This window comes from Oenanthe melanoleuca, chromosome 1 (genome assembly GCF_029582105.1).
Source record: "Oenanthe melanoleuca isolate GR-GAL-2019-014 chromosome 1, OMel1.0, whole genome shotgun sequence".
NCBI classification, from domain to species: domain Eukaryota; kingdom Metazoa; phylum Chordata; class Aves; order Passeriformes; family Muscicapidae; genus Oenanthe; species Oenanthe melanoleuca.
In genome coordinates this window covers 51,795,512-51,810,674 of record NC_079333.1, presented here as the reverse complement: position 1 = coordinate 51,810,674, position 15,163 = coordinate 51,795,512, and positions in this window count along the sequence as shown.

Sequence of the window (15,163 nt, the reverse complement as noted above, 5' to 3'; positions counted from 1 at the left end):
TCTAGGGAGAAGGTGTGTAAGTGGGGCTGTTCCTTGGAGAAATGCTGGTTTTCACGGAGCTCCCACACTTAGTGTGATGCAAAATATGCTGATTTTTGCCCCTAGCAGCAGGGGGTGTGGGGATCTTTTGGGTCCTGCTTTCCTACCAGAGCCACACAGAGCCTACCAGGCATGACAGGGACCAGGAGGAAATGCTGATGACAGATGAGAAGGCCAAATCTCATGAGAGGTGAGAGCAGGAAAGGGAGCCCCAGAGCACTGATAGATGCCTGTCCCCTCCTTCCTTGCATCCCTGTGGGTATGTGTGTGGCCTGGGCAGCACAGGGGATGCCCTGGCAGTATAGGCAGTGCTGTGAGCAGAGCCCAGCCAGCCTTTGCCCAGGTCTTGCCAGCATCCAGCCTGGGGCAGGGGCACGAGCAAAGGCTGACCCAATGACTCATGTACAAATGTCTTTCTTTCGACTTGCTAGGGCTGCAAGCTCAATTGAGAGCTGCTTGCACTACCAAAACTCTGCCTGAAGCTAAACTGGCTGTCAGGTCACACAAGAAAATGGGCCTTATTTCCTACCTTCCTGTGGGACCGGGAGTAGTTTATGATTTCTCCAGAAGGGACCTCTCCTCCTAAACACACCACAGTGGGCCTGAGTAAGTCTTTCCAACAGGAGCATCACTGACGGTGATACATTTCTGCTGGCCACTTCAGATTTGCCAAACAAATGGACAGCTTGTATGAAAAAAATCTCCTGTGAGGGCTAATCATAACAACATTTGCACTGCTCGACCCTTGCTCCATTCAGTCATTGCAGATGGCGAGTGTGTCCTCATGGGGACTGTCTACTGTGCCTTTGCTGGCACGTGGGGCTGCCCCCAGCCTGGGAGTGCCTCCCCTTTATTATTCATAATAAATTTGCAGGACTGGCATGTGCTGCCTCTGCTTCCTGCAGCAGCTGAAGCCAAGTCTGTAGAAAAGGTCTAATTTTAGAGCAGCCGGGGCTGAGCACAGACTGAGACCAAACCCGGGAAATTTTGAGTTTCCATTGTTTCCTCAGCTGTGGGTGAAGATCTCTCATGGATATTTGGGAGAGTTTTTTCCCAGATACGTGAGCCTTCGCCTCTAGTTGCATCTCACACAAGCTCTGTCTCCAAAAGCCTGGTGACATCAGCCTCTTTTTTCCCTTTGTTTCCATGTCTTTAAAGTGGGAGACTGTTATTTTTCCTACAGTGCTTCAAAAAGGGAGAAATTAGTTGTGAGAATTCATAATGAACGTTGCTCAAGTGTTTGAATAATAAGATGTTGAGGGCTTTGTTTTGTGAGGTAGTGCCTCAATGCAATGCCATTTGTTTAGGCTTCCTAAATTATGAAATGCCTGTGTATGTGTGTGCAAGGAGGGGACAGGGAATTCTGAAACCAGATTTTATGTGTGCAGGGATAGATTTACAGAACCATGTTTTCTGACGACTTCTTGCCATCAGTCAGTTGAATGGTGCTGCGTGCTGCTGAGCTTTTAGCCTTTTGTCATTTGGCAATAGCGAGGGAAAGCCTATGGTGAGGCTGGTCCTGCTTGAGTGCTGTGTATCTGGAAACCTTAACTAGTCCCTGCTGCACTGCTGCACATGTAACCCCCACACTTGGTCATGTGGAGGGCTACCAGGTAGCACAGAGGTGCAGAGTCCTTTCGGAGGGCACAAGGAAAGGTGCCCTTTGCTCAAGAGGTTTTTCTTGTAAACAAACTGGCTGACAAGCAGAAACAAAGCTATTGAGCCACGACAAAGAAAAAGGAAAAGTCACACTTCCTTTGTGTTCAGCAGACTGTTGTCAGTCCATGAAGTCTGCTATTACTGGCCTTAGAGAAGGCCTATTTTGTTACTGAAAGAGGTTTTCCTGTTCTCTGGATGGATTAACTTGAGCTTAGAATATCCCACTCTTTTTATTGCAGGCTTTCATCTCTGCCCATTTTGTCAACATCCTCCAGAAAACAGGAGTCAGCTGACAGAGTGACACTGTTGGAGATGAGAGATGTTGACTGCATTATTTTCATGACTGTTTTTACTAAGTGGCCATACAGAGTTCTCATTTAATACTTCTACGCTAATTAAAACTATAATTTAAAAACACTTTCATAAGGGTTTAATTGTCCTCCTTTGGTCTGGGAGACAGAATAAACCATTTGCAAGGTTATTTATTTGTTTTGGAACAGAGTGTCAGAAAAGTGAGAAAGCAAGGGAAAGGCTCCTTGAGTACAAGGAGCACGGTACAAGTTCCAATGTTAAACTTAAGTCAGGCTTCAAACCACAGACCAATTATAAGGTATTTCTATGAAATATTTAATTACACTGAAGCTGTATTATGGATGGACAAGGAAAGGTGTTCCAGTGGTGTACTGTATCCATGCCTCTACTTTGGTCCTGAAGACTGAGGGTTTCTAGCAATTTCTCTCTCTGCAGTCCTGCTTCCTACACTTTTAGATGTTATGGCTGGAGGGATTGTTGTTATTATCTACAGTCTGTGGGATTGTGGAATCACCAGCTAGAACAGATAGGAAGATAGCCCATCTTCAAATAACACATAGAAGGGAGTCTATCCCATTCCTAGATAAATTGTTGCAGGGTTTAATTCCCTCTCTAGTTAAAATCTTGGCATTTATCTACTTCAGATTAATATAGTGTTGGATTCCACCTACTGGATGTCATGTCTCTGTCTACTAATTCAGAGATCCCCCTGGTAAAGGAAACACAATACAGCTACTTGCAAGCTAAAACCGAACAAAATTTGGTATTTTCACACAGTGGGCAGATGCGACTTGTCAACATTTGTTTTCACTCCAAAAGACACACAGAGAAAAGCCTAACTAACATAAAGGAAACCCAGAATGGAAACATACAAACAAGCAAACCAATCTAAACAAAATTATCATTTTCTTTAATGTAGGACCTTTGTTGTTTGAATGTACTAAATGGATTGTCCAGGGCTTTATTCCGTGTCAGTTCAATATTAAAAATAAATATTTTCCCATAATGCTGCATTGCTCCTGGGAATTACAGTCTGAACAAACACTATCCTTATTCAATTTAGGCAGAGGCTTCTTGGCTGGACTACAGCTCCTGTAATGTTATATACAACTCTGAATTAAGTGACAAATTACTCTGTGGCTGGCCTGTAGAAGAAAACAGGTACCTATAGCACCGATAAATGTGTTCACAAGAAGGCGAAGTTTAAAGTTTCCTTCAACAGAAAAAAATGAGAAGCAGAGTGGCTTACAGTGACCTATTTAATTTTGCTTGTCCTGAAGGAAAATTATCATTATTTTTTCTTTATAGAAATTTCTGTGGAAATGTCATTTTCTATTGTTAAGACAGAATACCCAGCCAGCCCTACTATAAACCACAGATAAATCACTATTTATCCTCCCATTGGATAAATCAAATGAATTGAGATTTACTTTTTTTAGGAACTCACTAACAGCTTTTGCCAATTGCAAGTATATTTGCATTTCTTTCTTGAGCTTTTTCCTTTGTGGACAGTATTTTTTAAAATGTGAACATTGAAGCTGGACCTGTGCTTCTTTCACTATTAATATTTGAAAGAACAGTGAGCATCTGCCTTTCCATCCTTGTGCTTTATAGTCTACTGCTTGCAAACACCAAGATCCAATTTTTTCTTTTTGCCTCTTTTTTGCATTGAATGAAAAACTCTTGTAGAGCTCAGCTGCTTATCAGCCATGACCTCTAAATCCTTTTCTAATTCTCTCTTTCTAAAATATAGTCCAGTTCTTCAGTGTACAAACTATCTCAGATATTCAGAGTTGTGTTTAACTATACATTAAAATATGGGGTTTTTTGGTTTTTTTTTTTTTTTTTTTTTTTTTTTTTTTTTTTTTTTTTTTTTTCCTAAAGAGGTCATGTTACCATTCAAATTAGATTCCATGCAGAACAGATCTGCTTTTCTCATTATTTACCAGTCTATGATTTTTGTGTCATCTGCACACTCTGCAAGAAATGGATACAGATTTTTTATACTGGATCACAGATAAACATTAAATAATGAAAACAAATAAAAATAGGCCTCCTGTAAAAGATTCTCACTGTAAGGGTACTCTCCATTGAGATCCTCTGGGGATTTCTCATTTCTTCCTGTGTTTATTATGTGCTACACTGCCTTTGTAGATTGCCTATTTTCTGGCACGTTGTGCCATGCTGAATGAACTTGGACATTAGGAGGAGTGTACAACATTGGAAGAGCTGTGTAAGACAGTGAACCTTTGTAGCTGCTATCTAAAACCACTCTACTAAGTTTGGGAACATAAAATATTGAATTAGTACTGAATGGTATCCAGTGTACCCATCAATAAACAATTTTCCACCTAAATGCAAAACAGCCCTATTCTGCATCACTGGCAAAGACCTTATCTTTTTTGTCTACTCTGATTATTGTTTTACATCTATGGGAATTGTGTTTATAAGATCTGATATGTTTATAACCTTAGTGATATAAGCTAGGAATACATACTTGATGCTTTGATATTAGGCTACTAAAGGCATGACATTATTTATTTTCACCTATCAAAGTGCTTTCCATTGCATTTACATTTTATTCTGGAAGGCTGGTTGTTTTTGTTAAGTAGGTAGAAGAAGGAAGAACAGAGAGAGTTCCCAGTGTTTAAGAGCAGAAATATCTGGAGCTGGAAGTGTGACTGGTGTGTTGCAGTCCCACAGAGTGATACTCCTCTGGAAATCATAGCCATGGGGAGGATATGAAATTGTGTTTAAAGTTTGGTCTGCTCTTCTTGCAAGCATGTTTGACACCATCTTCCTAGTTTCCTGCATGAAATATCCAAATCTCCCATGACAAATCTAGGCTGTTGTCAACTTTAAAATTATTAAATTATTTCTGTGTTAATGGTTTACACTCGAATGACACAAAGCTGAGGTTTTACTTTCAGCTATCCAATGAAAGGGATGGGTCCATGAGGAAATATTTTTTAGACCAGGAGCTACAGATCACTGTGTCTGTGCCTGGGTCTGGTGGGCTCTGCTTCTCTCATGTCTCTTCAACAAGAGATGATAACTGTGATTAAAAATCTTCCACTTGTCCTGGTTTCTCTGAGACCTGGATTCACCTGTCAAGAAACGATGGAAAACCTGTGCATTAGTATTTACTGAGGAAACTTCTATTGGGCTTGGTTGTGATGTAAAAGGCTCAGGCTGAAAGAACAGGAGTTTGTGTTCCTCACCATGTAGGTGTGGTAATTAGGGACATGGTTTAGTGGTGGACATGGCAGTGCTGGGTTAATGGTTCCATCTGATGGACTTAGGGTTCTTTTCCAACATAAAGGATCCTGTGCCTCTATGATTCTATCTTCCCTTTTGGTTCAGTCTTGCAGGGTGTTCCCAAAGGCTGTCAGTGATGTAGGAATGTGATCACCCCAGGACAGTGCCCAAAAGGTTCAAGGGATTTTGCATGACACGACTGAGTGCAGGTTATATGCAAGATTTGTACAGGGGAATGACTGCTCCACTGGAAAACTCAAAATTGAAAGGAGTGGAAGGAGCCAGCTCCCTGGTCATTGAGGAGAGAAATTCTCTGATTGCAAGAAGAGATATAGCTTTAAGAAATAAGGCAGAGAGGAAACTCTTTTTCTCCAGAGTAGCCTTGGACTAAACTCAGCTCATAGAAAACAAACCAAGGCCATGTGTCTTACATATCCAATGCACAGCCCTGAAACACCCCACAGTCATGGATCAAAAGTGAAAGTGCTCATTGTTTGCACAGAGTTTACTGAATACTCCAAATACAGTCATGTATGAATCTAGGGAAAGCAATGAAAGGGAAAACAGTTGTTTGGGAGAACCATTTGTTAGGATTAATTTCTCTGATTTTATTCCATCTTCCCAGTTCTCTTGACTGGAGGGTTGTTAGCAATATTTTAAAAGCTGGATTCGAAATCTAAGTTAAACTCATCCCTGTGCAGAGACCCAGCCTTAAGGCTTTCATTACTTTACAGCGCCATGAAAGCCTGGTTTTAAAGGTTGCCCTGGGCATGTTGGCCCTCATCCTCTGTGATCTAGTGATGCTCCAGATCACTGCCTGCAGGCCCATGATTTCTTACCAGGTCCCTATTTGCATAAGAAAAGACTTCCCATTTTAAAACCTTCTCTAACCTACAAATTAGTGTAGATGAATGGCCTCTTGTTGGAACTGGAGTGGTTATCCAAGTTCCAACAATAGCACAGCCAATGCCAGATTTTAAACCCTCATAATGTATATAATTGTGTGATATTATACCAGAGGGGAAATTTGTTCTGTAGTCCAGCTGGTGATTAGCTTTACATTGAGGCATGGAGATTGGATATCCCCTGAAACTTTATCCTGGTTAACGTAACTACAGCTGGTATTTTGTGGTATAACAATTCAACCCTTACTCCTGAGAGCAGTCCCATTGGGACAGACCTGGAAGTCCTCACTTGGAGTTTACCCAGGCAGAACTTTTGCCACCTTCAATTGAAGTTTTTACCTAATAAAGTCCAAGTGTGAGCACCAGAGGATGATACACCAGCATTTCTTTGTTGGTTGGACAGTGTTTTTTCACTGGAATAAGGTTTACTTGATCAAATCCCAAACTAGACATAAATATCTGTTAGAAATGTAGGAATAACTGAGCTGTATTTTACTATTAGCTCAACTACACTAATATCCCAGAATCACTGACAGCAGCTACAACACTTCTACTGAGGTTACTCTTAACTCAGTATTCTGTGCTGACTCTATTTATACCTGCTTATTCTCTAGGAACACATTAAGCAGTCATTAATGGATGGCTGATAAACAGAGCCATATCCATTTGCAGTACATCATCACTTCTGTGCATGCTCCTACTGCTCCTTTTAAATCTCTTTCTTGAAACTTCTGAACTAAAGTGAATTCAAAGTGTTTGTTTAGATGGGTATTTCTAGAAGGTTAACTGGCTGTCATGAAAATCTCCCTCATGCATCACCCTCTTTTCTTTTCATTTTTATTTCTGTGAAAATAAAATTCAAAACTATTTTTTGAAAGTTACATTGCAACAGTATGATTGCTTTTGTGTTTAGCCAATTTTGAAATAAATCTGTTTTCCCATAAAAAGTGAAACAGCCCAATACCAGACAAAAAGCATATGAAAACCAATGCCATCTGACAGGAAATAAGATTCTTCCTTAACTTTCATTCTGACTGTTAAAAAATTTGGCTTGGAAATGCATTTTGAAATTAAATTTGAAAAATGAAAAATGTCAATGACACTTTTTTTTTTTTAATCAAGTGGAAACAGGGCTGGAACTCTTTAAGAGCAAACAGAACAGAAAAAGTCTTCCCTGAGAAAATAGTTAAATCTGTGTGCCGTGGATATATTTATTTCAAAAATGTGTGGTAGCAGTAATCTTTAGAAGGTACTTAGGCATTGCAAACAAATCTTTCACTTGTTGCATTTTGCTTCATGTTCAGTGCATTTCTTTTTCAGTCTAGAAGAGTATGGATAGAAACATTTTCTTGGACTTCTACACACACTGCCCTTTTTGTATATCTCTACCATATGTTTTCCTTTGTCCATTGTAAAATAAATGGTCCTGTTTATTCTTTTTTTACTTATATCTCCTGTAGAAATTCCCTCCCACACTATTAATTCCTTGAATCATTTTCTTTGCAACATTTGGAACCTTTTAAATGTCTTCTATGTCTTGTTAAACACGATCAAAAAGGACTTCAGTGCTGTAGATGAGAGCATGTTTTCAGCCTTTCAACAGCCTAGATTAAGTTTCATTCTTTTCATTAAAAAAAAAAAAAAAAAAAAAGTTTAGCATCTTAGGGCAATGAGCTATCACCTTCATAATGAAAATACAGGAGAGTTGGGGCTTCCAGTCTGGTTGGGTTAGACCAGAAGCTGCTATAACCTAACAGGTTTTGAATGGCAGAGTTGGCTGAGTTGGAAGAGCAGAGAGCAGGACAGGCTGGAGGGATGCTTCCCCCCACTGCAGCTAAGCCATCATTTTTATAGCCACCAATGGCCTATTCCCCACTAATCCGGGTAATCCCTTTTTGACCACTGTTCTACCTTTGCCTTCCACAAACCTCTCGCAACCAGTTACGGGACTTTACATGTAAAACTACATCTTCATTTGCTTCATGGTTTAATGGATGCCTCTTGGATCTGGCACTGTGAGGAATGGTGGTATTGCTCCCCACCTATCTCTGTTACACCCTTTGGGATTTTGTTTTTTTCTCCATCCTTTTCTCTTTATCATTTCCTTAAAGAGCTGAAAGGTTCATGCACTGCTGGGAGCTGAATGTTAAACTAAATCTCTGAAGACACAGGAAAGAAAAACTGATTTACTGAATGTGCTGTGATGGATGCGATTGAATTCTTGAGAGTGAAAACTAATTGGACTTAATTGCGAGTCCAGTTACCCCAGTAGAAACATATGTAGAGTTCATATATTTGGCTGGCACACTCTGCATAGGCTACAATGAAAAGATATAAAAGAACTTGGACAAGTGTGAACAATGCAATTCATTGATCTAGATATTTTTGATGAATCAAAATGCACTAGAATTCATGTTTAAGCACAGTACTGTAGGGAAATCTGAGGAAAATTCTGATATTGAAGAGTGTACCAGAAAGTAGAAAAGAAAGGAAGACTAAGAAGCGCCCTTGAAATAATTTACAGTTTACTTTTATCTTCTGAGAGCTTTGATGCTTAGCTGTGCTGTCTGTGAACCTGTCACTTGCTTTATAAATGAATGGTGTTACCCTCAACATCCAAGGATGGTTTTGAATCACAGAATATCACATTTTCCAGAGAGTCAAACCGTGCCAGCATGGGCGCTTGCAGCAGGGCCCTGCAACACTCACTGGGGCGTATTTCCATGAGCTTTTTGGAGCTGATATTGGTGCTGTCTGACTTGTTAAGTATGGTGATGTGTATTCAGCAGCCACGCTTGCACTCAGTCTTGCTGAGAAATTTCACATTGAGAGATATGCATTTATTCATACCAAATGCTTGAGTAACTGTCAGCCTACAAGCTCTGTTCAGTCTCTCCAATGTCTGTCCTTCAGTGGTGTATTGTAATTTTGAATCAAGTAGTAAATTCTCTCTGCAGACCAAATTTTTCAGCGTTTACCAAAGACTAATTGTGAACTCCCTCAGTAAAATCTTCCTGCTAGATGTATGCATTCCACATTAAAAAACTATCTAAATAGGGCATATCTTAGGATTTAGCAGGGAGTTGGCTGAAATGTCTCATGATTGCTTTTCAGTCTTCAAGAAAATTATTCAGAAGGAAAGGAAACAAAATATCATAAAGCAAGAAAGGGAGGATAGGCTCAGGCTGCATTACAATGAACTCAACAGGCTCCCTGGGGAAAGCTAAGGAAACTGGTACTGTGCTAATTCCCTGCCAAACCCTACCCCTCAAAATGATGGAGAGGAGCTCACCTTTCACCAATGAAAGGAAAAAAGCCAAAGAGAAATTTAAATATATCCTTGGGCACATGAGAGCTTCATGTCAGCAGCAGCAGTGCTTAAGTTGTAGGAAAGGGACAGGTTCATCCAGCTGGAGCATAGAGAAATGGACAAATTTCTCTACAATGAGCAAGGGGTAGCAGCATGATGCAACACATCATGTGGGCAGCGAGATCTATGCCCTGCACAAGGTGTCTGGTGGACTAATATGCTTATCTTACCTTTTTCTTGTCTTTATACCAATAAAGCTTGGAGGAAATGAGCCCCCCGGAGCTGCATGGGGTCCATGGAAATGGACCAGGGCTAGTAGAGGGCATCTTGCAAAAGGCATGGGGCCACACTCCAAGACAGTGACTGAGCCCCTGTGATCCACAGGGGGACCAGGGAGGGCAGCTGCAGCTCCTGTAAGGCTCTCACCTGCTCCCTCCTTCAGAATGGAGGCTGCCCTTGGCATGGTCTCAGGGGCCAGAGGTGGGGAAGTTATGGCCCTGGCCATGGCTGTGAGGAGGTGCATGTGAAGAGCAGGTTTCAGGAGCAGGCAGCTTGGGGTGCTGGTGCAGAGGATGCTGAGTCCCTTACACTTGAGGAGCAGCTCCTCAAGCCCTGTGACTGCTTCAGTAATGCTCAGGTAATTTATCAGTGAGGCACTGGTCTTAGAACACTTTTTCCTCTGTGGCAGGAAAATGATTACCTATCCAGCTATTGGAAACATTGAAAAAATTCATACTAATGAATTCTGTTGCCTTCATTATTGTGCGAACCACAACAATTTCGAAGATACAAGTATTTTCCATCAAGACTATGAATAACAGCACTTGGCAAAACATCCCTATAACAAAGAATAAGCCTCCAACTTTTTTAGTGACTTTACATACAATGTTCCTTAATTACTGGCAAGCATGTCAAGAGTCTATTCCCACATGTGTCAACACTTTCTTAATACACTATAATTCATCATGTTAGTATGGCAGAAACAAGGTACTCTACATCTTTACACACATCCTTCTCCAACTTCTAGTCCTGAACTGAGTATTAAATGAACAGAAAATCTTCATCTAGCAAACAAAGAACAGACCACAGCATCGAAACAGTAAGGTCCCCTGAGTCAATCAAAGTCATACATCACAGAGCACTTTATCATATTCTTCACAACACTGTCTAAATCCAAGAAGCACTGCTTTATTGTCAAAAGGACATTCACTTAATAACAGCAGTAAATCCAGAAAGGCAGGCTAATTTTAGACAGAAAACTTGGCTAAGAGGGAACCCTATCATTTCCCACTCCTGACATTTTTATTCATTGAGTTCATTTTCATGCTAGTTGTGTGATTAAATGCAGATAGGGATTTATTTCCTTTTAATAAAAAAATACACTATTCTGAAAAAAGCCAAAATTGCAAATAAGGGACCTGATCCTTTTCCCACAGAAATAAACAATAGTTTTGTTGTTGGCTTCAGCGATGACAGGAATCAAATCCATGAATCTCTGTTGGAAGAAAAGGTTAAAATTCCATTGGAAAACTCTTCTTGGACCATACATTAACTCTGTCAGTTCTGGGGGCAACCAAGAACCAGCATGATTTCTTTTCTGTTCTGCCTGCACGTTTGTGCAAATGTATGTGGCAGTATAGGGAGCCATTTCATAAAGAAGCAAGTGAAAATAAATCTGTCCTCAGTGTGTTGAAGTGAAATGTTTTATTTGCACTCATAAACCAAAGTGCTTGCTGCATTTTTGCATTGGAGTTTTATTATTAACAGTGATATAATCTCCCTTCCTTATGCACAGATACTTGTGCAGAGCCGAGAATCTTAGATGAAGGAAAGAGGTACCACGTAGTGAAAGTAAACATGAGAAATGCTGAGTCTTTTGAAGAACTGGATCTGAGCTCCAGAGACAGTGTATATATTCCCTATTAGTCCTCAATCAAAAGTAACTGGGGTGCATATGCATTCAGCACAGGATCCAAATTCTTTTCCTGGGTAGTAATTACTTGGGTAGAAATTGCTTGAATTCCACTAATGACCATATTTTGATCTTGTTTATACCACTTTAAACCTGCCAGGACTCTGCTGAATCAGCTGAGCTATTCTGTAGTAACAAGCTTGAAAGGCATTTTAAAAGGTGGTGCTCAGAGAATTGGGTATTTTTAAAATGATTTATGTTCCTCCACAGGCAAAATGAAAAAAAAAAATTACTAAAAGTAAAAAATACAGTTTCCTTCATACTGTACATTGTTCTGCACTGGCAGTGCAAAAGCAGCTATATTTTTACCATAGCTGTCCTGGCTGAATGGGCTTTGTGGCAGGAGAACAGGACAAGGACTCCTCTGCCTACTTTTTCATCTGCTCCACAGATGCTTCCTGCAGCTTTTCTGTTACTGTATGGTAGCAGGCGAATCTGGGAAAATAGTTCCTAATAAGAAACTCAATAAATTTCACCTCCTCTCTTCTGTTCACAAAGTTTCCATCATCTGACCACAATTTTCATTCATTTGCTCATTACTGAAATTTATTTGGAGTGATTCATCAGATAATTTCTATGAATAATTCTTGGTCTGTAACTTGTTTGCAATCAGTTGGTCATGAGCATATTGATACCTGAAATTCAAACCCTTTTGGCTGCATGCAAAGAATGATCCCTAAACGACTGTGCTTAACATTCAGAGCATTTTTTTTCCAATGCAATTTCTCTCCGTTACATATCTCAACTTGATTTTGCTCAAATATTCTTCATTATTAATTTTAGGCGATTTTGGGCAACCACATCTTGCTGCAGAAGTACCATATTCAAGTGTTCACAAAAACTGAAAGCAAGAGGACCTGCAAATGCAGGTCAGGCCAAATTTCTGACCATACTGAATGAATGTTTTCAGGACCTGAACTGACAAGCTTATGTTGCAGCTTTGGCATTATTCTGCTCCTATTTAATTTCATTGTAGTTCTACAACTGATGTGACAGACTGATAAACCTATTCTTAAGCATAGATATAGATGTTTTCTGGCTTCTGTGCCGTGATTCATCTGCAGACTCTACAGCACGTGCAAAAAGGTTGTGTTATCATCACTTCATGTGTAAAACACATTATGAAAACACATGTGTATTTGATCCAATGTAAGGCATGCCCATACTACAATGTGGTTTGGACCCAAATGTGTTTGCTGCATCTGCCAGAGCTTAAAATGATAATGGAGCTTATTTCTTAAGGCAATTGTTTGATTAAACAGGAACATCCCAAGCTTTTCTGACAGTTTCTAAATGAGTCAATAGGAGGTTTGGAGTTTTTTTCAAGTGTGTGATTCAGTGAACTGAGCAAAGTGGAGGGATTTTTCAGGGTAAAGATGGGCGTGGAAAGGTATACCTTTTTGGAAAAAGCTTTCTCAGTTAGGATGCTTGGGTGTTTCTTGCACTATTGGATAGGGTTGCCAGAAGGCAATTCCTCAAGGGACTGACTGCAGCCAAGTTCTGGTCTGTTCTGTACATGGTAAAGCTATGTTGCTTAGCTTTCAAAATGTAAAATAACCTACTCATCTCAAATCTCAAATGCTACATTTAATCCTGCTATTGTCTTTACTAGATCATTAGGTAACTGCTGGAGCAAAGCTGTTCCTGTGGCAAACAGGTCTATACTCCCTCATAGTAATAGAGGCCATAGGGAGGGAAGATATTTACCCCTCATCCTCCTCATCAGGTTTGATTGAAAAATATGCACCAAAATTTTTCTCCATAGAATTAATATTTTTTCATTGTGTGGGCTGATAAATGCTGTCTGGCAACTCTGTAGGTGTTTTCACCAGCAACTGGAAACTGCACACATTAGAAAATCTCTACTACAGACAAGCTGGTTACAGCCCTTGTCCCCCTGATGAGGATTGTCTGGTTTAATGAGTGTGAGCTATTTCACTTCCACCAAAGGAAAATTATTGCTTGTGATTCCTTGGCTGGTAGCAGCTCGTTCAAACCTAGTATGGGTGATTCCTTACACAAGCCCTAATAATCTACAGAGCCTATGAGCCTGATACCCATTCACACCAAAGGCAGTGTAAGTTAACACCTTCAGGTACCGTATAAATTACACTTTGAAGCTCTTTTCATTGCTAAGCTTATAAGGTAGCTTTAATGTGAGAGAGCCAGGCACTACAGACTTTAGATCTAGGACAAATTCAGTCCTGGCTGAGAGAACAGCCAGAGCAGGACCCATTGCCCTTCTCCACTGTATTTTGGGGACATGGGTCCTCTCCAGCTTCCCTGTCTTGGGATGCAGATAAGTAGTTGTTTTGGGATGGCACTCTCAAACTCAGTGCTCCCACAGAGATTCTCCTCATGCTGCTCACTCACTCGCTCCCCTCTCTTCCCCTGCAGCAGGCTGGAGGGAAAGGTGAAACTCACAAACTAAGAACGATTTACTGGAAGCAGCAATGAGATATGAGAGTGAACAGTAACAGCAACATTGTTAATATCAAATATTGTTAATGTCAAATATTGTTAATTCCAAACTGTATAGGACATGCAAATGATTCATACAGGATTCCTTGGAACCGGCGATACTCCACTCCTCCCTCTGCCACTCTTACCTGACTGGAAGAGAGTCCCTTTCCTTCACACCCAGTAAAGAGGTGATATAGGATAACCTTTGGGTCCATGCCCCTTCCTGGCTACTGCAAAAATTAACCCTCTGCTGGCCAGAACAAAGACAAGGTAGCATCTTGGAGAATCTGGGGGAAAGAAGAGACACCCAGTAGCCCTCTAGTTATTAGAGATGTGGGAAACCCTAGTGCTCTGCACCATGCTCTGATGCAGCAGATTGGAGTCTCTTGCAGTGAAGGTTGTCATACTGAGGGCACTGGGCTTATTTCTTCTGCCAAGCTGAGCCTCTTGATGTGACGAGTCCTGCAGTCTCCAGGTTAGCAAATCAGACTGCAAATGGAGGAGAAATGACTGCTGCCTCTCTTGTGATGATGTGATAGACTGGAATTTGAATTATTGGTTTGGGACTAGCCCTCAAATCCTTTCTTGAGAAAAAAAGCATGTGAATAATTTGAAAAAGAGAGTGTTCCCTATTCCACCTCCTATCCAAATCATCTGACATATGCAAGAAGAAAAACCACCAATTTTGCTTGCTGTGCTATCCCCACATCTCCCTGTAGCCAGGATATATTAGCCGGATTGTAGGGATTAGGAGAATCAACCTCTTTGCCTCCTGGTCAGGTCACAGATCAAGTGTCTGAATTCCTTCCAAGGAGACTTGAATTAATTTAGAAAAGGACCCTGAACCCTCTTTCTTATAAATGTGATAAATATTTTTCCCACTAAGCTTGGACACAAAGGAGGCAGTGGTACAGTTACAATTGCTGCTTCTTCCCACATTTGAGACAAGATGGATTTATCCAATATGCCTGGAGAAACAAGTACTTCTGGGAAAGAACAGCTCTAAGCTGCCCCTAGAGCTATTCAAAAGCTCACTGGCATTTTATGGATCTGAATTCTGGAGTGAAGCAACTGAAGTGACTGTTAATCACCAATTCATTTCACCACCCCCTCCTCTCCCCAGTGTTTTCACAGCTGTAGTCCAGTGATTTTTGTCTGTCCATGAAGATGATCCCATTAATGGGATGACTAGAAAAGCATCACCTTATTTTCTGTCCTGGCATTCCCTTCGGACACAGGAACTTT